General features: G+C 43.6%; 1 protein-coding gene across 1 annotated transcript in view; it reads left to right on the top strand.

Annotated features, from left to right (window-relative positions):
* Window positions 1-27,728, top strand: part of LOC144783125 (uncharacterized) — a 298,992-nt gene that overhangs the window by 100,634 nt on the left and 170,630 nt on the right. Inside the window, exon 5 of the mRNA XM_078662267.1 lies at window positions 15,884-15,962. The gene's annotated coding sequence lies outside the window, so the exon portion shown is untranslated. The remainder of the gene's footprint in view (window positions 1-15,883; window positions 15,963-27,728) is intronic.

Genomic DNA, 27,728 nt, shown 5'->3' with positions numbered 1-27,728 from the left:
TCCTAAGTTCATCTTTATCTATTATAGTCGACAATAAAATAGCTGATTGGTTAATTGATTTTTTATAAACCACTTTCCTGATTTCGTCTTCTAGGTTTGGACAATCAAAATTACATAGACACTCATTTAAGTATATTTGCCAACTACTCGCGTATTCACCTCTCATCATCTCATGCCAACACTGATTTGTAAGGGAACCCCCTTCAGCACGAGACAATGACAATAAGGTTTTTTAAAATGTAGATTGTCGGGCCAATATTTGTCTTTTTAGACCAAATTCTAGTCTTATATTGGCACGGCTAATATATCTGGGAATCCTAAAAACTGATTTATATATCCTTATTTCAATGTCGTCAAGGGTTTTCGCGTCTTTGCAGCGGAAAATAATGTAACCGTAATCCAAGGATGGAATCAACTTTGCTTTCATAACCTTCAACAGGTGATCGTAATTTGGGCATGATAGCTTATCTCTAAATTTTCTAAAAGCAAATGATAGTGATGTTCCCTTAGCATCAAGCTTATTAAAATGCTGCCTAAATGACATACTATCGTCAAATGTGATTCCTAAATATTTGTACTATTTTACACATTCAATGACCAAACCATTGATATTCCATTCTTTCATTCCTAATTTCGTTTGTCCTACGGTCATTATTTTGGTCTTTTTTGTATTTATTTTTAGACCATTTTGAGAAACATATTGGTTAAAAGAATCTATTAATCTTTTTAGTCTTATAACAGATTGGCTTAATAAAATGGTGTCATAGGCATATTGTAGATATTTATTTTCCTTGCCTAAAATAGCAGGAGAATGGGCATTAGCATGTTTAAAATGAACTGGGAGATCAGACATAAAAAGATTAAAAATATAAGGTGCCTAGACATAACCTTGTTTCAATCCAATATTGGTCTCGAGATGATGAGTTGTGTGTCTTCCATCACCAACTTTGATCTGTACCCATGCATTGGAGTATAATAATTTAATCATATTTAGTAGGGTGTTAGATATGCCCCAATTGGTTAACTTCGACCATAATAAATTTCACGGTACAGAAACAAAGGCGGCTTTTAAATCAATGAAACAAATATACAACTTTTCTTTACTATATTTTGCCCTATCGCCCAATAACGTCAATAAAATCAAATTTGTGTTAGTCGATTCTTCCTTTCTAAAACCAGTTTGTAAATAAGTTATTTAGCAGACGGGAGAGCATCATCATTTTCACAATCACTAATCGACACAGAACCGAAAGAGGCAATTATGTCCGAATGTAAACCTGATCCTTCAGAGCTCAGAAGACTCTACCCAGATTCCCCTCCAGTAAGTCCGCTTAATAATGATAACTATTAATCTCTAAATAATGGAAGCTGTGAGAGGCCCATGGCTGTGGTTCCCCTTCCAACAACACTCATCTCTCCAGGGCAGAACTCTGGAGCGGAGCGAATATCTGAGATTTGGATGGATTAACTTACAGCCCAGATATTAAGTGGAATTGGTGTAAAGTGTGTAAAGTGTGTGCAATAGTGGTTATATTCATTGTGATGTCTCGAGCATTAAGGAGCATTTCGCCCGCAGACGAGGATATTGCATGTGTGATCCCTGCCCCTAGAATGCTCCAGGTCTAACCCTGGAGTCTAAGATTTATAGCTTATTGCTCCATAGCAAGGGAAAATAATAAATATGACTCCAATATATGACTACCTTTTTTGACCTTACCCAAGGATCTGAAGGAGATACAGCCAACTCAAATTGTTGAATACCTGTTTGAGAGCCAATCAGTATTTTACTCAATACTTTATAATAAGAATTAAGTATGGAAATTTGTTCGTACAAGGACAAAGAAATCGGGACATGTGCAGGCTCAAGGATGGAGGGGACCATGTTTTCAACAGTAACCAGGGGGAGAAGGCCAGCTTTTTGTGCTGCGTTAAAGAGTTGGAGTAATTTGGGTACAAGAAGGGATTCATACACTGAGTAAAACTCGATTTTCAGTCCATCTGAGCCAGGTTGTATTCCTAGCCAATCTGCCAATGACCTGTAATATGTGCTCTAACATTGTGGCTGACAAATCCTCTGCCGCATTCTGCGATGAGGGGATAGGGAGGCCCATCAAGAAGTGCTCTAATCATGGTTGGGTCACCTGGCAGCTTCACATAGAGTCGGTCATAATATTCTCTAAATGCTGTGTTAATTTTTGTTCTGGGTGTGCACTATTTGCCGCCCTGGGTTCTAATTGTGACAATGGGTGCTGTGGAGAGGAAGGTTGAATGACCCATGCTAATACACACCCCGACTAGTTCCCCTACACGTGGGCTTTTTCAGCATAGCCTTTTCAGTCTAAGCACCACAGCTAATCCAGTAGGGCAATGTGATTTTTGCGGGCCTCTAGTTATTAGGGGTTCTATGTAGATTCATCTGCAGTTGCGCGCTCGAGGGAGAGGAGGGAGTCTTCAATCTTTCTAAGCTCTTTATGAATTACTCTGTGGGTTTCCAGGGGCTCAATGCAATGTCTGGGGATTACTACCTTAAAGTCCTCCCACTCTGGAAGTGGTAAGGAGGCTGTATTCTCACTCTTTAAAAAACAATCACTGATTATGTGTCAAAGTTTTCCTCTGAATGTCGGCTCTTCTAGCCAGGTAGGCTGACATTTCCAGGTCGGAATTGGGGTGGGCATTCGACCCCACTCCAAGCTCAACTCCAGCAGAGTATGGTTGTAGAGGGTCTTACCCATATAAGTGGTGTGGTATATTTGTTGCTGCAGGGGTAAAGTACAGACTATATGATCTAATCTGGCATGTAGATTGGTGGGTGAAGCAGAAGGAATAGTCCCTCATGTCCCTGTTTTTAGGTCGTTAGCATTGTGGCGAGATTCTAGTAAGCAGTACGAAAAGTCTGCCAAAACTGCGGATTAGACACAGTTCATGTGATCTATGCGCGTGCACGCCAGCCACATCACACCCCACCATTTGTCTGTGCCTCGCATCAGACTTCAAAGGCTGCCGCTCCCCCCAATCAGACTTCAAAGGCTGCCGCTCCCCTGCCCCCGCATCAGACTTCCTGATTCTGAAACTGATCAACGCAGTCACCACCAGTCTCTTCTCTCTGTCTTATGATGTCTGCCCTGCCACCATTTACTTTGGACCCTCGCCCTCTCACCTCCTCACCCTCACACACCCTCATACAATCTCACCCTCACACACCCTCACTCACTCTCACTCACCCACACACTCTCACACACGTCACACCCTCACACCCTCTAACCCTCACACCCTCATCCACCCTCACACAACCTCACTCACCCTCACACCCTCACACCCTCATCCCCCTCACCCTCACAACCCTCTCACCCTCAGTCACCCTCACACCCTCACACCCTCTCCCCCTCACACCCCCTCACCCTCACACCCCCTCACCCTCACACACCCTCACACACCCTCACACACACTCACACCTTAACCCATCCTCACACACCCTCACACCCTCACCCCCTCACCCTCACAACCCTCTCACCCTCACTCACACCCACCCCCTCACATCCCCACACCCTCACACACCCTCACACACCCTCAACCTCACACACCCCTCACACACACCCTCACTCACCCTCTCACCCACCCTCACCCACCCTCACACCCTCACCCACCCTCACACCCTCACCCACCCTCACACACCCTCACACCTTAACCCTCACCCCCTCTCACCCTCTCACACCCTCACTCAACCTCACTCACCCTCACTCACCCTCACACACCCTCACCCTCACACCCTCAACCCCCTCACCCTCACAACCCTCTCACCCTCACTTACCCTCAATCCCTTGCACCCCACACCCCACACCCTCCCACCCATCACCCTCACACCCCCTCACCCTCAACCCCTCACCCTCACAGCCCCACACCCTCACACACCCTCTCACCCTCACCCACCCTCACACACCCTCACTCACCCTCACACCCTCACCCCCTCACTCACCCTCACCCCCTCACACCCCCTAACTCTCACACACCCTCACACACCCTCACCCTCACTCACCCTCTCACCCTCACACACCCTCTCACCCTCACACCCCCTCACCCTCACACACCCTCACTCACCCTCACACCCCCTCACCCTCACACACCCTCACACCCTCACACACCTTCATCCTCACAACCCTCATCCTCACACCCCTCACCCTCACTCCCCCTCACCCACCTTCACACCCCCTCACCCTCACACCCCCTCACACCCCCTAACTCTCACACACTCTCACCCTCACACACCCTCTCACCCCCTCACCCTCACACCCCCTCACCCTCACACACCCTCACACCCCCTAACTCTCACACACCCTCACCCTCACACACCCTCACCCTCAATCACCCTCTCACCCTCACACCCCCTCACCCTCTCACCCTCACACACCATCACCCTCACACACCCTCACCCTCACACACACTCACACACCCTCACCAGTATAGCATAACAAAACATAGCATAGCATATCAAAACACAGCATAGCAAAGCATAACAACAAAAAAGCATAGGATAGCAAAACTTAGCATAGCATAACAAAACAAAGCATAGGATAGCAAAATAACGCATAGGATAGCAAAACAAAACAAAGCATAGCATAGCATAACAAAACACAACAAAACATAGCTTAGCATAACAAAGCATAGCAAAACAAAACATAGCATAGTAAAACAAAACATAGCATAGAAATAACATAACACAACTAAACATAGCAGAACAAAACATAGCAAAACACAACAAAACATAGCAAAGCATAACAAAGCACAACAAAACATAGCATACATAACAAAACATAGCATTGCAAAGCATAGCAAAACATAGCATAGCATACCATAACAAAACACAACAAAACATAGCATAACAAAACACAACATAGCATAGCATAGAATAACAAAACAAAGCTTAGCATAACAAAACATGGCATAACAAAGCATAGCATAACAAAACATAGCATAACAAAACATAGCATAGGAAAACAAAGCATAGCATGATAAAACAAAACAAAACATAGCATAGCATAACAAAGTATAGGAAAACACAACAAAACATAGCATAGCATAACAAATCACAACAAAACACAACAAAACATTGCATAGCATAACAAAAGAAAGCATAGGATAGCAAAACTAAACATAGCATAGCATAACATAACATAAAAAAGCATAGGATAGCAAAACAAAACATAGCATAGCATAACAAAACATAGCAAAACACAACAAAACGTAGCATAGCATAACAAAACACAACAAAACATTGCATACATAACAAAACATAGCATTCCAAAGCATAGCAAATCATAGCATAGCATAACAAAACACAACAAAACATAGCATGGCATAACTAAACCCAACATAGCATATCATAACAAAACACAACATAGCATAGCATAACAAAACATAGCATAACAAAGCATGGCATAACAAAGCATAGCATAACAAAACATAGCATAGCAAAACAAAACATAGCATAATAAAACACAACAAAACATAGCGTAGCATAACTAAACATAGCATAACAAAGCATAGCATAACAAAACACAACAAAACATAGCATAGCATAACAAAACAAAGCATAGGATAGCAAAACTAAACATAGCATAGCATAACAAAACAAAGCATAGGATGGCAAAACCAAACATAGCATAACATAACAAAATACAGCATAACATAACAAAACATAGCATAACAAAACACAACAACACATAGCATAACAAAACATAGCAAAACACAACAAAACATAGCATAGTTTAACAAAACACAACAAAACATAGCATAGCAAAACAAAACATATAATAGCATAGCAAAACATAGTATATCAAACACAACAAAACATAGCATAGCATACCATAATGAAACATAGCATAGAAAAACAAAGCATAGCATAATAAAACACAACAAAATATAGCATAGCATAACAAAACATAGCATAGCAACACAAAGCATAGCATAGCAAAACATAGCATTGCATAACAAAACATAGCATAGCATAACAAAACACAGCATAGCATAGCATAACAAATCAAAGCATAGGATAGCAAAACATAGCATAGCATAACAAAACAAAACATAGGATAGCAAAACAAAACATAGCATAGCATACAGCATCACTCCACACCACCACAGCATCACTCAGGGGCACCATAACATCACTATGCGCTACCACAGCATCACCGAACGCCACAGCATCACTCGGTCGCCATCACAACATCACTCAGCGCCACCACAGCATCAATCTGTGCAACCATTCAACAACACCTGGTTCAAATATGTTCTCTCAATGTTTCAAGCTTTATTACAAATGTAACAAAAATATGTTAATATTTCACTTCTGTTCTTGGATTATCGTCACAATAAAATACACTGAACATAATCTTCACAGAAGTTATTTACAAAACTTTAAGCTATTGCCATTATAAATTACAATAACTTTTATTTAAGTACTAGCTTACCCGTAGCGCGTTGCTGCGATCTCCGAAAAAAGGAAATTCAAGGAAACTCGTTATGATAACATTCAAATTACATTCTGTCATTTTTATTGAAACTTGTTCATTTTAATATGGAAAACATTTCGAAGTGTCGTTTTAATTCTATTTATTTATTCGAGTGCTTGTGGATACACAATTTTTTGTTTTTCCATTTGGTGCGTACATCAGTATTCAAAAGATTATGAGGGCCCTGGGGGGGGGGGCGATTTTTAAAAACAATTTATGCCAGAAACCTTCGCGGGAGTGTACTCAACAACTTCCCAAAGTTTCCTGGCGATCAGATGAATGGTGTTTTAATTCTATTTATTTATTCGAGTGCTTGTGGATACACAATTTTTTGTTTTTCCGTCTTGTGCGTACATCAGTATTCGAAAGATTACGAGGGCCCTGGGGGGGCTGATATTTAAAGAAATGTTATGCCAGGAACCTTCGCGTGAGTGTACTCAACAACTTCCCAAAGTTTCATGGCGATATTTTGTTTTTCCGTCTTGTGCGTACATCAGTATTCGAAAGATTATGAGGGCCCTGGGGGGCCGATATTTAAAAACATTTTATGCCAGAAACCTTCGCGGCTCAACAACTTCCCAAAGTTTCATGGCGATCGGATGAATGGTGTTTTAATTCTATTTATTTATTCGAGTGCTTGTGGATACACAATTTGTTGTTTTTCTGTCTGGTGCGTACATCAGTATCGAAAGATTATGAGGGCCCTGGGGGGCCAATATTTTAAAAAAAAAATTATGCAGAATCCTTCGCGGGAGTGTACTCAACAACTTCCCAAAGTTTCATGGCGATCGGATGAATGGTGTAGTAATGCATAAAGGACAAACAGACAGAGAGACAGACAGTTATACATTCGTTTTTATATATATAGATTAATTATTGAAAAAAAATTAAAAGCCATTATGTGTAATATCAATACATGTAAGTCACGTAAATACAACACATATTGCATTACAAATGCTATAGGTGTCACATTTGCGAAAGTTATAACTATTGGCATTGTAAATGACAAAGATATTAACCTTTTCCATGCTGATGACAGCTCCCGGACGTCATGAGTCACGGTGGGCGTGTGTTGATGATGGCCGGGAACCGTCATGACCACGCCCACGATAGGAATGTTCAGCACTGCGGCGGAATTCGCTTCGCAGCAATGAGGTTAATTTCGGTATTTTCAAAAATAAAACATAAATAAAAAATGTGTCATTTACAATACCAATAGCTCAAACTTTCTTAATGCGAGACCTATTGCATTGCAAATGCTTGTTTGGTTTGTCAGATGTCTGTCACCTCCCAAGCGTGCAGCCATGCTGACAGGTTCTTAGCATTGTACACCGTAGGGACCCCAGGTAGAGGTGTGAGCAGTGCAGTCCAGTGCCTAGAACAGCATTGAAATCCCTTCTCAAGGAACCAAGGCATTGATGCCCAGTCTGTGAGTTCATGTGATAGTGTCTGTAAAAAACGGTGCTGGGGTACAATGGGTGAAGATATACTACCAATCACTAAGGGAGAACCAACAATTTTTCCCTTGAACAGGACTTAGAGCCTGTCGGGGTCCACTCACTCGTACTCAACCACATAGAACACCCCAGGTTGGAGCCAGACCACAGCCCCTTTGTTGAAAGCCTAACATACTGTGCCAAACAGCCACCCTCTACCCTCTACAAATGTGTTACAATTCCTTACTCTCTGGTTCAGTTAAATGCATTTCTTGCAGGAATGCTATATGCATGCTTCATCGCTTACGTTGTGCTAGTATTTTATATTGCTTCTGTGGGAAGCCTAGCCCCTGAATACTTCAGGTACTGAAATGTTAGTTGCCCCTATGTTGCTGTACTATTTGTTGTGGCATTTAATAAAATAGAGTGGGGGCTATGTGGGAGTAAGTCTTGGCACACTCCCTTAAGGTGTGCAGGTAGCGCTGTCCTAGGAGGATCCTGCTGGGATATAAGGTGTTACCCCCGAACATCATAGGAAACATTACATCCCCCATCTCCCGGTCAAGTGCAAACAGGGGCTCCGACCAGTAACTTGATAACCTCTGTGTGCAACTATAAACTGTGAACCGTGAACCTGGCACACTGGAACTATATCAGGGGTGTTGTCCAGTGAAGGGTGACTGGCCATCTCCTTGTCTAAGTGTATAGGAGGTCCTCTTTTGCAACCCATCAATCGATATATATGATAATATATACATGACATTATGGTGACAGGGATTGCTCACAAATCTACACATATCAGCCGCGGCCCGTGGAGGGAGTTCCGTGGGGCAGAAAGGCGGGTCGGGGAGGGGCAGGGTGGGGGATGCTAACCACCGGAATATGGCTAATGTATGTATGTATGTATGTATAAACCATTTTGTAACGCACTCTGTTACTTGGGAGTATCCTGGCGCGGTAGGGAAGAGGCAGAGGAAGACAGAGAAGAATCAGCTTAGATCACATTCCTAAACAGATGGGTTTTAAGATTTTTCTTAAACTGGGCCACCCCTTGCGTAGTTCGTAAGAAAAGAGGGAGTGCATTCCAGGCGCGAGCAGTCACAATGGGTATAGACTGGCCCCCTTAAAGCGAGGAAGAGCCATTCTAAACATGGTAGATGATCTGAGAGCTCGTGAAGGGGCATAGAAAGTGAATCTCTTTTTTAAGTAAGCAGGTCCTTGATCATGGGTTGCTCTGAACGAGAGCACTAAGGCTTTGAACAAAATGCGTTGAGATACTGGTAGCCAGTGGAGATTGCACAGATGGGAACCCACACTCTTCCATCTCGGGACATTAAATATGAGACGGACCGCGGCATTCTGAATGACCTGCAGGCGTTTGACCAGGTAGGCTGGAATACCGCTAAACAAAGCGTTCACGTAATCCAGCCTTGCTAGAATGAGTGCGCGGGCGACCGTCTCTTTAGCTTCTCTAGGAAGCAAAGGAAAAAATCTGCGCAACATTCTCAGCATGGCAAAGCACGTCCCGGAGAGCTTCTTTATGTGATCCTCAAATCGAAGGTCCTCGCCAAACCAGATGCCCAGATTTTTTGCAGGACCACCCATCACCTTGGGGCTAGGAATGTTCGAGGGCCACAGCAGATTCCTAAAATTAGAGGGGAAAGAACCATAAAAAAGCACCTCGGATTTGTCCTCATTGCATTTCAGCTGAGCCAGAGATAGCCAGCGAAAAACTGAGGAAAAACACAGCTGAACAGATGAGGTATCTAGATGATCGTCTGGCCAGGTAAACAGCAGCTGAGTATCGTCAGCATACCCTATAACCTTAGCCCCATACTGCTCCGCTAGACACACCAGGGGGGTGATGTAAATGTTGAACAGTAGGGGACTAATGGTAGACCCTTGGGGGACCCCAGTGAGAAGAGGCTTAGGTTCCGAGGCATGGGGCGGCATCCAGACCTGTTGTGACCTGTCAGATAAAAATGAGGACAACCAGGCTAGGACACCTCCTCCAACGCTTATAGCAGACAGCCTGGCAAGAAGGTGCTTATGGGGAACGGTATCGAACGCGGCAGAGAGGTCCAATAAAATCAGGACCGCTCTGCGGCCTCCGTCAAGACATTCCCGGATCGATTCCGCCAACTCCACCAGAGCTGTCTCCGTGCTATAGGCCGCTCGAAAGCCCGATTGAGCTGGATGGAGAGCATTAGAGGACTCCACAAAGCTCTCCAATTGAAGGAAAGCCACTTTCTCACATATTTTTGCCAAAGCGGGCAGAAGAGATATGGGGCGATAATTCCCAGGGACAGTAGCATCCAGCCCAGGTTTTTTCAAAAGCGGCAGAAGTTTTGCCTGCTTCCAATCACGAGGGACCTCAGCAGAAGATAGGGAGCAATTCACAATTTGGGTAACCTCACTGCAAACAATGTCTGCCACCTCCGAAAGCACCCGGGCAGGGCAATGGTCAGAGGGGGAGCCCGATTTAAGAGATTGAAGGAGGGGCAGAACATCACAGTCCGTAACCAGCGAAAAGTCCGTGAACTGTAGCACGTCGCAGGGCCGAGGCGTAAAGGAAGGGCCATCCACAGAGCAGTCTGCTGGTAACGCTGAGAGTAAATCCTGTTGGATCTTAGTTATTTTATTAATAAAAAAATCAGACAGGTCCTCGCACCATTGTGCCGAAGAAGGGAGTATGGCGGAATCCGCAACAGGGGACACAAAACTTTTTACAATAGAGAAAATCTCCCTACTGTTATTTTCTGGTTTGGCAATTCTCCCTGCATAATAGTTCCCTTTAGCTATCTTGATAGTGGCATAGTAGTCTTTTTGGGCTGTGCGTAGGGCGGACTTTGACTCCGAGCTGTACTCAAGTCTCCAGGCACGCTCCAGCTTCTTGCACCTTTTTTTCAACTCCCTTAATTCAGGCGAAAACCAGGGCTGGGAGGGGGTGTATCGGAGCCTGGACACCGTAGTACGTTTCGTAGAAACATTAGCCGCCTGCAGCACCCACCCATTAAAAGCACTAAGCGCCTCCCCAACCACAGAAGTGAGCTTAGGGCGAGCTCTAGAAAGAGCATGGCCGAACGCAACCAGATTAATCTTCTGGGTATGGCTCGAGGGAAAGTTGGATGCGAGTCGCCTTACACCCTCCACCATCCACGAGAACCTAACAAGAACATGATCAGACCACGTTACCTTTTCTAGGCTAAGAGTCTCGAAAGGAAAGTTGGAGCAAACTACATCCAACAGGTGACCCCCAGCATGAGTAGGCAAGGTCACCCATTGTTTGAGCTGAGCAAGGTCCAAGATTTCCCCCAGCCGGCGAGCTTCACGAGAGTCAGAGACATCAACATGAATGTTAAAATCGCCGAGCAGAAGGAATTTTGGAAAGCTTAAGGCTTGAGGCACTATGTATTCCTCCAGATTGTCAATAAAGTGATTGGCAGGGCCAGGTGGCCTATAAAGCAGTGAGCCCCCCAAGGTAAAGTGAGGCGTAATAGCGAGAGTGAAGTGGAGAACTTCACCGTCAACCCCAGCAGCGAGTTGCTCAGAGGCAAAGTGCCACCCCTCTTTAAAAATAACAGCTAGCCCGCCTCCTCTACCCAGGGGCCTGTCAGCCCTGGCAATCTTAAAACCCCTAGGAACAGCAAGCTCCACAATCGGGGCACATGAGTTGGTCAGCCACGTCTCTGTTATGAAAAGAACCTCAAGCTGACCATCCACCAGCAACTCAAAAATGTCAGCGGCATGTTTCACAACAGATCTAGCATTGAGTGAAGTAAACAATTTAATAAATAAAACGATTTTCATAGCGGGCCCTGCATCTCAAAATGCGATGCAAGGCGCGCTACAAAATTCGTTTTATGTATTAAATAGTTTACTTACCTCACATTATCCATATTCCAGTGTTTAGCACCCCCAGCCCCGCCTTTCTGCCCCACGGAACTCACTCCACGGGCCGCGGCTGCACATAATCATCCCTGCTGCTCAGCCCCATACTGCACAAGCTCTAGCTGGTGGGAGTGCAAACAAGGGAGGCAACAGCAACGTACTTTAGACAGGAAAGTGCATTACAAATGTTGTCTTCAGTTTATGTTGTCACTAACATCTCCCGGCCTCTCCCCTGAGTCATCTGTGGGCATAGATGGGAGCATGTCTTGAAGCGATACCAGGGTCTCTAAGGGGCATATCAGCAAGGGCTTTATCTCCGCTTTTTTGGCTTTAAAAGCCAGAGAAGTGGAGATAAAACCATCGCCTTTATCTCCGCTTTTTTGGCTTTAAAAGCCAGAGAAGTGGAGATAAAACCATCGCCCTACCAGCAAGAGGGTGCAAACATGCATATTCGCATGTTAGCACCCTTTTGCACTACGCCTACCGTTTGCATCTCTAAAGAGATGCAAAGTGGGAGTTCCTGACATACACTATGTGTCAGGACTTCAATTTGCAGCTTCACGCTATCAACAAGGATGCCCTAGCATTTTAGCAGACTTTAGTTTTTGGAGAAAACTGCTAAATTCTTGACTTTGCCACCCCTAACAGAGGGGGTAGATTCTGCTGATACGACCACAGGGTCGTATCAGCAAGGTTATCGCCGTTTTTGCAGGGAACATCGCTGTAAAAACCAGCGATGTTCCCAGCAAAATGGCGATTTCCCCGCTATCGCAGGAATTTTTATCGCCTTGGAGATACGCGTTGCTAATAACACGATATCTCCATGATAAAAACCTGCGGTAGCGGGCGTTAGGGAAAGGAACGCTAAGCACGCGTTGCGATAGTTATCGCAAAGCGATGCTGATTTGACCCCTAAATTGCCATATTGTATCTGATCTGTTAACCCCTTCGACGCTCATGACGAGCTGGGCTCGTCATGAGGTAGCCTCCTCGCACGCTCATGACGAGCCCAGCTCGTCATGAATAATGGGTTTTTTAAAACATGAGCACAGGAGGGGAATTTCGCTAGCGCTCATGTGGTTAAGGGAATGGCCTTGGCAGCCTTTTCATGATCCCTCCAAGAGCGGTGCCGTTCTCGAGGCCTCCTCTGTGGTTGTGAAGAAAAATGAATGACAAGACACCATGCTTTTCAGTTTAGCCAGGAAGAGGAGGGCATATTTATATCCAAGTTCTCGCAGACATGTCTTGACTCCCATAAAGGAGGCCCTCTGATGTTGCACCTCCAGGGTATAGTCCGGGAAAATCATAATTTTTCATTGAATCAAAGGGGAACCGGTTCGTGTTTTCTTGAGGATGTGTTCTCGATAATTTCGAAGTTTTGCTACTGTAGGCTTCGGGGTCACTCCCGTAAAAGGACGCCTGCATGCATCTCCCGATGGAACGTGCAGCTCTGCAATAGTATTGGGCAGATCTGTAATCATTGTATGTAGCTGGGCCAGGCTCCAGGGGATATATGCCACCTCCCCAGGCATTTGCTTGCCACCAGCCGGGGAGAGCGGCGGCCAACCAGGTTTGAAGTGGGGAGGGACCCTTGACTAAGTGACTAATTGAGTCTTGGGGTTTCTTTCTGGCCCCTTTTAACTGTGAGCTGTGGTCTAACTAAACACTTTTACCATGGTGTCTTTATTACTTTTTCCTTTAAATATTATTGGTGATGGAAACCCCAAGATTTGACTACATGGCTACCCCCACCGCCCCTCGAGGGGTAAGGTTTGCCCAACATTAGGGTAAGTGTGTAGGGATGACTACAAGAAAAATTAAACTACGAATAAATGAGCACAAAAGCACCATCCGGTGCCACAAACAGGCTACCCGACTGACCAACCATTTCCTACAAATGAAACACAAAGCAGAGGAAATGAACTGGACAGTCTTAGAGCAACCCTTTGTGCCTCCCCATGTGAGAGACGTCTCACGGTACCTCTTCCTCAGAGAACAAAAGTGGATATATAAACTGAGGAGTGATACAGAGGGCCTCATTGACGATATCCCGTGGGTGTCTATTTAGTCTGGACCAAATCACCACACTCAAATGTACCCCATACATAATTATCAGCATCTGGACATAGGACGGATACATCACAAATTTCTATCTTGGAGAACATATGTTTGCAGTGGCACTAACAGTAATTCCCCCCTTTTCTTCTCTGGATTTACTTTCCATGTGGCATCTGGGTTTTGCGCACGGGGCATACTACCACCTCCGTACGTTTCTTACCCCGACCACTTTACATCCGGAGATGGCATATGCTGTACAGTGAGCCTTCTTGTGTAGCGGACTCTTTGTGTTCCTTGAATTTTGACATAAATTACTGGTTAGTTCAACATTGTCTGTGCATCTCATTTCTGGTAAAGTGTATTTTCCTGAGTGAGTCTACCGTAGAGACAGATGTTCCGACATAACCTCCCTCTCTGGACATCTTGCCTAGTATTTTATTATCATGGCCACACGCATGATTGCGGTTTAACCTACTAGTGGCCATGAATTCAGGACCAATTAGAGTGAGGACCCTCTGCCTACTATGACGTATTGCCGGAAAGTGGCGCGGCGCTGACGGTAGGTCGAGCGGCTGCATTTAATATTGACACCTAAGAGGCTCTTTTCTTCCACCTAAGCATTTGCTTCTGTTGGGCTGTGTTTGGCTTAAGGGTGCTGCCTCGTAATATAACACCGTGCATATACGCATGAATTGGCGCATCGACCTTAGGGCCTTATTAGGCGCGCACGCACTGTGCCCGCTTTACTCCAGACGTAATGGTGTTTACAGTGTTGCACTTCTATTGTTGTGCACCGTGACCTGGGTACCCTGATTGGCTAATACCCTGATTGGCTAGAACAAGTCGGGCTGATTGGCTATCACTGAAGGGATGTCCGCGCAGTTCACAGTTTTCCATGTGGTCCGCCACCTCGAATCGTTAAAATGTGAAACACAAAAACCGCTGTATCGGCCTTTTTGAGCATAATGTCTTGTGATTGCACATATAATGAGACATTATAACATTACTATATCGGCCTTTTGAGCACAATGTCACCAAAAGCGCTCAAATAGATATATGAAAATCGCCGTATTGGCACCTTGAATACAAACGTCATGCAAATAAAAACATCATGCATTATCTTCTGCCCTTGCACATTAAGCTCCCCCCGCAGCGCTCTTTGAGGTCCGCAACAGTCAGCCACGACCAGCGAGTCCTTCCTACGGGCTCCTTTCTGGTCTGCTACAGCACGATCAGGCACAATGGGAAATGTTCTAATTTTTTATACTAGATGGCCCTCTGTGGTCCGACACTTGTGTGAATCGTTACTGCTTGTTTATTGGCTACTTTGCCCTTTAAAAACCTCCTCACCGCGCTAAGTCGGTACCTCCCCCTTTGGCTTAGGATCAGGCCAGAGGTACCGACGGACAGCTGAGGCAGCGCACTGAGCAGAGCTTTTTCCTCCATCTTTCTCCAAATGTCCTGTTTTTTCATCGCTTGTCCTTATGCTGGGCCGATTTTTCAATTTAAAATGGTGCATCCTTGAGTGCCCGCATGGTACCATTCTGTTCCAACTTTTCAAGTCCTTTTAAAAAATAGGATTTTCTGTGCTTTTAAGTACAGTGCTTTGTTGGCTGAATGACTTGCCAACACCATCTCAGTCACAGTCTCATGGCGGCCCTCCAGGGTGCTGCCTCTTGCTAATCTCAGTACCAATACCTAGGTTTAACATTTCAGTAAAAAAGATCGTTTGGGTGTGACCTAATTAGGAATCCAATATATTTTTTCTATTTCACAATAGAGCGGGGCCTCCACTTCCTGAGTATTGGCCAGGAGAGGCGAGGCTTTCTCCCAAGACTTATTGGGTGAGTAAACTAAAAACTTGTAAATTGTAATATAACTATCACTATGGAGAATGACTCTTTAGCTATCACAACATGTGGCGCAACTTTTGATTGTATATGTGTTTTACCTGTTTGTTACCTGTATATATTTGTATATACTTCATTTTAGGAAAGAATCCACATTAATTGCGAACCAGGCATCCCAAGTATGAAAAATCTACGTACGGTAGGATGTTCGGTATCATATGGTATGTGTAAAAAATTATCTATTGCACATTTACTTCATTGCAGTAGTGTACTTAAGGTCCTGACGAAAGCCTGGTAGGTGAGTGAATCCTACAATGGCAGAAACATGTTGACCGAATACCATCTTTAACTGGCAGTTATAATTTCAAACTGTCATACACTCATTTTTAATTTTGACACCATGATATTTCCCTAATAAAGCCTTCCCTTATATCATGGTAGTTAATTTTATATTGCACTTTTGACTTATTTTTCACACTGTTTCTCACTGCAATCAACATCCCACACCACTACAACCACGATTGGTCTTTTTGGTAGGACACATCACTGGTGGTTCCGGTGGATTGGAGAAGCACACAATACCAACAGGTGTTTCTCCTTATTCGGACCATCTTTACAGTAATCCCAGATGATGATGCTCTGCCATATGGGTGGGCTGATGGGATTCATTTTCTTATGGTTGTATATACTCCACAGGTAAACACAGAGCCTTTCTACTTCGCCCTTGTTATAGTTGACACCAGTGACAGTCTTTTTGTTTTTTCTATATGTTGAATGGGGGTGTAGCCTGTCTCTCTGGTCTGTAAAGTTTTTGTTTTCCCCTTAGACCCTCCTCCAACTATTTGTTACGTAAGTGTGTAGCATGTCACTCTGATTTTAAAATTGTATACATGTATCCCACGTCCTTCAGCAATAAAGTCATAACAGAGTGTAAATCTCAGCATAAACCGGTCATCACTATTTGTTCTTTGGAGAGTATGTGGTGTGATATTGAAACTCAATAATTGATCCATAATTTGGTCTGGAAGTGAGACACAAGAAGCATAGCTTGCATAAATGCTTTATTGCGCTGCTAGAGAGTACGACACCCAGAGTGGAAGAACACACCAGTCATTAATGTCAGAATTCAGGCACTTCACAACAGAGGATGTTGAGCATGTCCAAATTAAGCTGATACATTGTGGCATGTAATCCTTCATGCCATACACTGTTTTTGTCTTTCACTGTACTTTCCTAATGTAACAAGTTGACTATGAATGAGGTCTTATTTCCTGTGTGTGTGAATTGGTGGGAACTGATCCTTGGACTGTACCCATAAAGAAGATACAAATGATTTTGTCTTTTTTGAAACTAACCTGTAAGGTTGACAAAGACTGTAGTTTGTCATGACTAGCTTGGGAAACTGCTGGAGTAACAAATGGTACCTGACAAACGGAAGATGACCACACAATGAACAGACCACTGTGGTCTGATCGCTGATGTCACAACTTCATCACCTACACTATAAAGACGACCGTCCCAAAGGAGGGTGTGTGTGTGAAGGATAAGGATTAGACTGGAGATGCATACCGAAGAGCTCTCTTACTTTTTGGCTCTTTTTGCTCAACGACGTGGAATGCTTTTTCATCTGCTGCTGTAACTGCTGATCGATTTGGACTCCTTTCCTTGCCAACAACCTGAACACAATTCTCAGATTTTTCTTTTCCAATGAACGTGCTTACCTATCTCTTTTTGCATAGATTTAGTGAGATACTAAAGGCCATATTATGAGTCTGGCGATCCCTGGATCGCCAGACTAATGGGAGAGAGGAGGTGGTAGTGGTCTTCTGAACACCCTATTACAACCAGGGTGGTAGGGCCACACTGGGACCACCACAGCGGCCAGGGATTAAAGATCCCTAGTGGTGGCGCGGTCACAATATGCTTGACGGGGCCAAGCATATTATAAGTTTACTCACCGTCACACTTTTCTTGGTGGTGCAACTGCCAAGAAAAGTGTGGTGGTGATTAAAAAAAGGGAGCCCTACAGCGCCCCTTTGTGCCTCTGCACCATGGTGTGCATGCAGGGGGGCACATATTGTGCCCCCTATGTGCAGGTACGGATTTTGGCGTTCCCACTTCATAGTCACCGCCGTGGGAACACCAAAGAACTTCCCACCATACAGGAGAAAACTGCTTATCTGGTGGGTGGTTTAAACACGGGTTTAGCTGTGCAGGAGCGGGACGTCCCGCTCCCGCACCGCCAAACTCATAATAAGGCCCTAAAACTGAACTTTTTTGATTCTTAACGTTTCCAAATGTTCATGGACATTTCCCTAGAGGACTTTACGTTTATCCTGTGACCCCTTTCCTGAATGAGGTTTTTCCTCTTTTAACCATCCCCCCGCCTTCATTGGTAGTGGAAAACTATAATGCTTAAACCATACTCTTTGAAATTGTTTGATTAAATGTCTAGTTTTATAACTACTTAAAATGTTGCTTGTATGCATTGAATTTGGATCAATAATTTAATAACCAATTTATCTAAATTTGTCTTAATCTGTTATTGTGTCCTAATATTCTTTCTTTAAACTGTACTATTTAGTATTGATTCTAGATGCGTAATAAAAAGTCATTGATTATTTTCAAAGCATCATGTTCTGCTTCTTCTGTTCTGTATTGTCACTGCAGAAATCTTGGTGTGTATAATTCTGGTTAGACTGAACTTCTTCAGGAGGTTGGGTCTACCTATTGCTATACTTTACATGTATAGTATGTTTCTGAGCGTAATTTATTTGAGCCTCATTTTGAACTTATGAGTTGACCACTAGTTAATGGTTCTCATTGGGTGGCTAACTGCGGTTTGGACACCCTAAGTCTCACCCCTCACTACGACCGAAAAAGATTCATCATAGGACCAATGCCTCTATGAGTATAGTGTACATCTGTGTTCAGTAGAAACTCACAAAAAGATGGGCCAGTGCAGAAGCTGAAGTAAAGAAAAGTTTCTGCTGGATCAATAGCCACTTTATATTCTGCTAAAATGGCCTTATAACAATAGCATGGTTCTGAAATATCTACTAGATAGTAAAATGCAAAACAAAATATATACGTGCTCCATTAGGATTTGGGACTTTATTAACAGGGCAAGTAGAACATCTCCTGATCTGTTAAATTTTTATTTAATACAAAGAAAAAAACATCGTGTGAACACAACTGTATGCAATGAAAAGCAGGCAGTAACACATCACCAAAATACATGTAATCTCTAATTACAACACAGCCAGCAACAGGGCTCTCGGTGCAGGAGCAAAGATAGCTTACTTAGCTTAGTTAGTTATTCCACATGTTGTTAAAGTGAATGTAGCACTTTCATGCGAAGCAATGTAGTATTGTTATACATGAATAGGGTTTTACTTTTTATATGTAAAAATTGCAAACACTTGGACAAATCACACATGCTGTTGTACTCTTCCACACCCAGGAGGACACCATAATTAGGTGAACAAATTAAGAGTAATAATTAGGTGAACAATTTAAGGACACTAATTAGGTTACCAAATTAAGGACATAGCCAGTTGCATATAATGTCTGCACTTTTAATGCACACTCATTTTGATTTTGACAAGCAGAATGTTGGAAACCAGTGTAGTGAAATGTTGGAAAGTGTGCATGCAGAAAAGCATCCTCTGAAGGCTTCTGTTTTAGTCGTTGGTCTTGAACAACAGTGTTGTTTATTAGTTTTACATGGGTCAGAGGAAAAGATAAAATTTAGTATACAATATCTACATGTTACACAGTGTATGTGTTCATTGGAAGTTGGGCCTTGAGCTGGGACGGAGCACAGACTATTGTATACTATGTGCCAGATTTACTAAATTCTCATGCAACGCAGCACAGCTACCAAAAATTCTGTGCTGTGTTGTGTGAGAAGGAGAGAGCAGGAGAGTGTAATTTCTACAGGGACATGGCTCTCTCCTCCCCTCTTCCGAGCTCCGACGCAGAATTTTGCTGCCGAGCACCATGCACACAGCTTTGTGCCACAGTGCAAGAGTGTGAGCCTAGCATAGGTTTTGTACTGGAAGGGTTCTTTACAGTACAAAATATTATGCCTAGACAACTTTTCAAACTTTTCCTACTTTCTATATGAACTGCACAGTGCAGCACAGATGCAAAGTTGGAAAAGAAAGGAGAAATGAAAACATTTCTCCTTTTAACGCCGTTTTCAAGAACTGTTAATTTTTTACTTAAAACTCAGGGGCATATTTACAAGCCCCTATCACCACATGAACGTTGCTTTTTACGACGTTCCTGTGGCGATAGGGGCTTCACCTTATTTACAAGTTGGCGTTAAGCCACAAAACGTGGTTTAATACCGCCTTGTATATAAGGCTTCCTTTCACGCTAAACTTAACGAGAAAGGAGTGGCCAATGGGTGTTGAGGTGGGTGCTTTACCGCAGCACCCATTGATTTTGATGCTGCCCCATATTTACAAGTGTGGTGTAAATATGGGGCAGCGTCAAAATTAAAACCAGGGATAACCTGGTCTTTACATTGCAAAATTAGGAGAAATGCGTTCTTTCTCCTCGTTTTTGCTATTTCTATATGTCCTGCATTGTGTACACATGCAAACAGCAAAACGCCATGAACTATTGTTTATGTGCAGGAAGGTGTCTCTTCCTGCATATAAACGATCATTACAAAAAATACGATTTGCAGCTTCTATGTGTGCTGCACAATGCAGCACACATAGGAGCTACAAATCTTCATTTATGATTATTTATGTACCTTCCTGCAAATAAACATTCATTCCCCCAATGCAGGCCCCAATGCACTATGGAGCAAGGGTGGCTGTGTTGGTGCTAGGCAGCTTAATTTAGTGCCAACACTAGGGGAAACACTAGGGGCACCGTATCATTTTCAGAATGGCGGAGCGTGGCATTAGCAAGTTTTGCTCGACACCACGCTCTGTCATTCTGTTGTACGTATGCCCATCTACCTCAAATTTTTTGTAGATAGGGTTTTGCGTAAAATATCAGATGGTTCCATGGGAACACCTATGTACCACCCATTTAACACCCCTTTGATGCTAAGTGATGCAAAGCATCACTTTGAGCTGCTTTGCATTAGTTTTAGGCAACTTTGCATCGCAAAACAAGCTTTGCGCTGAAAAGTAAATAACAAAAAATAATTTTGTGCTGGTTTGCATCGGTTTTCTGATGCAAACACAGCGCACAACGCTGTAAATCTGGCCCTACATCTGTCAAAAATAAGTAAAGGCAAATTGCAACAGCAAGCTCACTTTTTTAACTAAATAATTAATTTGTGGGGACAATACATGATTTGGCTTTTTGTGGGTGTAAGAATGCCTCCATATGTTTACGTTTTGTTAAACGGCTGAAAGCCCTCACCTACGGATGACATACTGCCAGAGCAGGGGTCCATCCCTTATAAACACACACAGGCTGCTCTGCACTCTGGCATCAGATCCTGGTACAACATTAACAATTTGCTAGGGCTGACACTTAAAAGAAAACTGGGGGCCAGGCCCTGCTCTACGCGCCTCCCTCTGCACCACATGAAGGCACGGAAACCAGATCAATGAGATCCCTGCCATAAGACAAAGACAGATGCAACTGGGTCTTATGAGATGTTTCCCACTCTTAACCGCCCCCTGGATTTATTAGGCCATTAGATAAAATAAGATAGATAGGAACGATTAACGAAAAATTGCTAGTTTTAAGTCTAGGTCTTATAAAAAAGAAGTGGGGGGACTGACCAAGTTAGACACTATGTAAGTGACATCATGATGCCTGCCATCACAGCACATGACATCTCTACGTAGAGATATAAAAGAAATAAACTAGCGCTATTTAAATTATTTGTGTAAATACTGGGGCAGAGCAGGCCCTCTGACAGTCTTACAGTGTCTGCACTTATATACAGAGAACAAAGGCAAATGCATGCCTCTCTTATTTGATATTTTTTTGATATTTGATATTTGATATTTGAAGGGGTATTTCTAAAGCGCAGCGTTCGCTCCGGAGGGAGCATCATGGCGCTAAGATTCCTGAAGCCCAGTGTAGGAGGTTAACGGAGGCTAGATAGCAGCTTTAGACCAGTCATCGGGGAGGTTAAAAATCCAAGTCTTTAGGAGATGTCTGAAGGGTTTCTCCAGGGTTTGTTGTCTCAGGTGTTTGGGCATGCTATTCCAGGCTTTAATGGCCAGGAAGCTTAACGTTTTTCCACCTTTCGTCTTCAAGTTGTACCTGGCAGGGGATATGAGATTGTCATGGGCGGAACGGAGGAGACGAGTCGGAATGTAGTGGTGGAAATACCTGTGAAGAGATAGATTTGTTTCTCTCTGTGGCATTTATATTTAAGTGTAAGGTTCCAGCTCTCCAGTCAAGATATTTAAAAAAAATAAAAGCTTGATGGCTCCTTAACTTCGGCCTAGCTGGAGGTGAAAAAAAGCCCCCTCCCTGCCTGCACGTTGCTGCTGGAAATGGAAAGCAGACAACATGCAGGCCTGCTCATGTCCCGGTTTCTTACTGGCACAAGTTCAACACATTTCTGTGGGGCCTAACTTCTTGGCAGGGGGGACAGCGTCCACACTGTGAAAATAGTGGGTGTATGCCGTGGCCCAATGGACGCCCGACTCGTGCCTTAGGTTTTATAAATAGTGAGAGGGGCTTTTCGATTTAACATGTAATCTACGGATGTAAAACTATAGAAAGAAACATTATTAATTTTATGTGAGATAGCATATTGTACAATTTGTATAGGGCTACCCATGTGAGACGCCCAACCTATTCACTCTGAATGTAGTTCGGCCCAAGACAGCGTGGCTCCAGAAATGGCCGTCTATTGGTCCGCAGGCAGGTCCGCGGGCTCGAGGACGGACATGCTGTACAATAGTAGAGTCTTTGCGCCATATCCGCCTTCCCCGCGTGACGTCTGAGACCCTTCACCTCCCAGAAGCCTCTCTTAAAGAGGCGCCGACAATATTTATCATCCATTATTCATTGTTTGCTGCCAGCCAAAGGCCTGGCAGGCGGTCTTGAAGCGTCTCTGTAATCAGCGGGGTTGCGCTTAGCATCTGATAGAAATTTACAGCAAAATGCTGATTTCCGACGTCAAGGAGTTTTGCCACCTGCCTCTTTCTTTTTCCACAAACATCAATTTGCCCCTCCTGAGTCCCTTTCGCACCTCACCTCAATCAGTACCCTCTCTGTGACGCGCCAGTAGCCTCTTTCTCAGCTCAGAGAGCTTTGCCGCCATTAAATGTGTATTTACAACAGTTGCCCAATTCACAGATGTGTTTAGAAAATGCCGACAAGGTTTCAATTGGATTTTATAAGAAGAAAACACATATTTGTACATTCTCTTCTTTCTACATTAGCTGCTACTCGCGGCTCTGAATGATGCTCCCTTGTTTTCAGACGAGAAATGACATCGTTTGAGCGATTGTGTGCAAATTCCTCTCCTCCCCCATGACAGTCGCACTATTGGTGGAACTACTGGGACTTTTGTTCTTTATGTCTTTTTTAGAATCATTTAGGCTTTATGTGTGTCTGAGTTAGGCATACTCAGGGGACACTTTATACTAGATATAACAACTGGTGATCCCTCAATTGCAAAATTAAATATTGTTTTTGAAGTTTGGAAGACACTGCAGCTAATTAACAGGAGTTTTAATACTTTTCAGACTTTCTTCTGATTTCTTTTTATTGAAACAAATCGTCTGATTCTCACCTATCTGAAGTGCGTTAGTTGTTTCTTGGGGCAGACCTGCAAGTTATGGAGGTATGTATTTTAGAAGGGCCATAAAAACTGGATTTATCCATCACCAAGACCAGTACCTTTAAGACTACAACGATACCTGGTTTGTATATGCTCTTGCGACTCTACCCTCACTTCTTTGCTTTCTGCGACATATGCAAAGTTCACTCAAATGAAGCTGGGTGAAGTTTGTAGCACTCTCTCTGGGGATCTCATACACAACCAATACTTAACATTTATAGACAACAGTGTTACCAACACCCTTGTCCCATCAATGTATATAAAAATCTAAATCATTAAGCCATGGTCTGCAAGGCACTTAGAGACCACCCCCAGAAATATGAATTAGCTAAAGGAATACTGCAATGCAACTCAATATAACAGTAATTGCTGTGGTGCACAGTTGTCCAAAGAAAGACCAGGAGACCTGAATCCTGGTCCGCTTTTTAAAAATAATCCTTGACTAGGCAAATGAGTTCATGTAAACGGTAGCTTCTGTAGATAGTATGAAAAGATAGCATAGATCCAGCTCTACTGGGCCTACTGTGTGATGTAAGGACACTGTGAAAATGACTGAAGAACAACATGTTCGTTGGTGTTGGTTCTGGCCCTTTTTGCAGGGCTATCCCCAAACTTTGTTACCTTCTTCCGCCTATTTTTTCAGACCTAATTTGTTGGCTTTAGGACTCTAGACACATTTCCACCAGTGCTAAAGTGCATGTGCTCTCTGTGTAAATTGAACTGGTGATTGGTTTATCCGTGGTTGGCATATTTGATTCACTAGAAAGACCCTAGTAAAGTGCACCAGGTGTGCCCAGTGTAAATCAAATGCTACTAGTGGGCCTGCATCACTGATTGTACCACCTACATGAGTAGCCCTGCAAGCATGTCTCAGACCTGCCACTTCAATGTCTGTGTGTGCAGTTCTGAACTGCCATTTTGACCTGGCAAGTGCACCCACTTGCCAAGCCCAAACCTTCCCTTTTAATACTTGTAGGTCACCCCTATGTAGGCCCAAGGCAGCGCCATGGTCAGGGTGCAATGTATTTAAAAGTTAGGACACTTTCTGTCGTGTTTTACATGTCCTTATAGTGAAATACTGCTAATTTCATTTTTCACTGTTAAAATTACTATCTCTCCCATAGTGTAACAAATGGATTGCCTTGAAATATCTTTTAAGTGTAATTTCCCATTGGAAGCTGATAGAGATTTGGAGTTTGGGGTTTCTGTACTCACAATTTAAAAGTACATCTTTTGGTGAAATTGGTTTTTAAATTGTGTGTTTGAAAATGACAATTTTAGAAAGTGTGCATTTTTTTGCTTAACCATTCTGTGCCTCTGCCTGTCTGTAGAATCCACGTCTGGGTTAGAATGACAGTTGGGCTCTTGTGCATTCGCTCTAGACAGTCACACAAAGCGAGCTGAGATGTGCCTTGCATATCCTGATGGGTCATCACCAGGTTGATGGGCCTTCCTGAGCTAGAGTGGTGGAAGGAGTTGTCATTGACACCTGACTAGGGCTGTGCCTGTCCTCACACAAAGCTGCCTCCACCCCACACTCAAATCAGAACACTTCTGGACTAAGGACATTCTGCCAGGAAGAAGAGCTGGATGCTGTAGGAGGAACTGCCACACTGTCTGTTGCTTTTTTGTGCTGGCTTGCTGCTACGGTCCTGAGAGTGAAAGGACTGGACTTTTCTTTCTGTATCCTGCTTCCAAGGTTCTCCTAGGAATTATGTGTGCTTACCTCCTGTTAAGATTTCTCTGGGCAATCAAAGACTTCAACTATCAGTGCCTGGGCTCTTCTGCTGAGAGTCCTGACTTGCCAAGTGGTGCCAAATCCAGTCCCAGGGCCCTTGGAAATGGAATCTGGTGAACTAAAGGAGAAGATCCTCACATCGACTCCCAGCGTCTGTTTTTATCGGCACATTGCTACAATTTTCAAAGCATTCTCACTGTTAGCACCAGAACGTGGTTGTCCATTGGCACATCAACCATGGCTTTCATCGTAGGCCCCAGCCTTCCATCACAGTGCGTCAGAAGAACCACTGCAGCGCGAGTTTCGAGTAGCGCTTCACCAAAGTCCTTGACGCACTGCTCTAACTCTGTCGCAGCGCCTGCTTCATCACTGTGAAATCGACGGAGCTCGTCTGGATTTTTGATGCATCATCCCTGACGCTGATTTCTTCATTGACCCTGCCCAACAGTAAGGAAAGCTGCATGCCTAGAGATCGATGCATTACCTCCCCTTCCAGTAAGGAACGGACACATCACCTCTCCTATGCAGCAGTAAGGAACCATCACATCAGCTCACCCGGCAGTAAGGAACCGATGCATCACCTCCCCTGGCAGTAAGGAACTGACGTATCACTTCCCCTGGGAGTAAAGAACTGATGCATCACTTTGCTTTTCCAGCACCTCACTGACCCTGTTTTGTCTTTGAATTTTGATGCATCCAAGGTACTTTGTGTTAAGAGTGACACATCCATCAAATTCTAAGGACTGAACTTATTTAACCTTTGAAAAGTAATATCTTTACTTGTGCATGTTGGATTTTTATCGTTTTGTTCTCATTTTATTCAGATAATATTGGCTATTTTTCCAAACTGGAGTCATTTTGTAGTGTTTTGACTGTGTTACTGTGTGTATGTACAAATGCTTAACACATTGCCTCTGAGCTAAGCCTGACTACTTGTGTCAGGCTACCAAGAGGGTGAGCAGGGGCTAGCTTAGCTGTGTGGCTTCCTTGCCCTGACTAGAGTGAAGGTCCCTACTTGGACAGGATGCAAACTACTGCTAACTAGAGACCCCATTTCTAACAGTAGATTTTCAAAATGTGCAAACAAATTATAATATTAAAATAAGGACAAGGGCCTACATTTTGTTTCAGGAGCCTGCGATCAGTGATGCATAATGCTGGGGTTCAAGAATAGGTCTGTCTATTCTTGAGCCTACCTTCTGCTTCTCCCACCACCTAATACTTCCTGACTCTTTATCTCCCTCTTACAGGTCCTTTTTCATCCCTTCTTTCTCCCTTTATCACAGTTTTACTACCTTTCGCTACCTTCTTTCTCTCTTTTATGCCTTTCTGTTTCTTTCTCTAGGTCAAAGTCTGATGATGAAAAAAAAGTTACGTTCCGTAAAAACGGCTGCAAGTTCCCATCACCAAATGAAAGAGAGAAATATTGTTCACTTAATTAAATGTTGACTTGCATATATTTTCCTCCTTCAACATTCTTTTATAGTCTCCTCCTTGCTATTTACCTGCTTCCTTAATCTTTATTCTTCTTTGATATGTTAACATTTGAAGGCTACCTAGGTTCACCAGGACCTCCTGCAACCATTTTGTATGTTGTACCTCAGACTAGGATTGGTCTGTTAGTTTTTTTCTTTGCTTTCCCTTCTTACATCCACTCTCTATCCAATTTGTTTTTATTCTTCTCCACACAAGTTTCCTTTTTCTTCTCTCTCTCATCTACATTTAGCACCCATAAAGGCTTCTCTTACCTTTGTCGCTATCATCTTCCATGAAAGCTCTCTCATTTCTTCATTAATGATTGGGGCAAGAAATAAAGGCAGAATATCCAAGGTTCACAAATGTTGTGACCAGAATAATGAGTGCCAAAATATCAAAGACGTAATTGCACAGAGTAAGGTACGGACAGGGCTTTAAGTGGGCTGGTTCCTGCCAGCTCTTAAAAGCAGGTGCCGAGACACGTCCCTTTCGGGCTCTCCATTTTGCCTTCAGGGTGGAGAAAAAAATGTAACTCTGCATCCGTCACTGCTTTTGATCTAACTTCAAAGATACTCATTTTTCAGTTTTATAAAGCTGAAACTTGGAAAAAACATGAGCAACAGTTACATTACACAAGGACATATTCATGTTTTGATCCAAAGGATGTTGAGCCGACGTAAGGCCCGAACCTGCTTTCTCAGCTTGAAAATCAGCAGCTCTACCCTCACACCACAACCTCACCCACAAGAATGGAAGCATTTACAATATTATATACAACAAAGTCTTCGTTGGTGCTTATTTTATGATGTAATTTGCAGCCATTGACAAAGCCAGTAGCCCCGGCTTGTTGTAGGTGTATAGTCAGTGGTCGAAGTGGGGACAAAAAAGTAGCGGAACTGTGGGCGGAGACTCAGGGGGCGGGAATAAGCAGAGGATTGGATTAGTGGGCGGAGTCGGAGGTGTGGCTAAAAATAGCAAAACATACCAATT

The sequence above is a fragment of the Lissotriton helveticus genome, chromosome 9, assembly GCF_964261635.1.
Source record: "Lissotriton helveticus chromosome 9, aLisHel1.1, whole genome shotgun sequence".
Lineage (NCBI taxonomy): Eukaryota > Metazoa > Chordata > Amphibia > Caudata > Salamandridae > Lissotriton > Lissotriton helveticus.
Note: the sequence above shows the minus strand (reverse complement) of the source record. Positions and strands in the feature narration are given on the sequence as shown.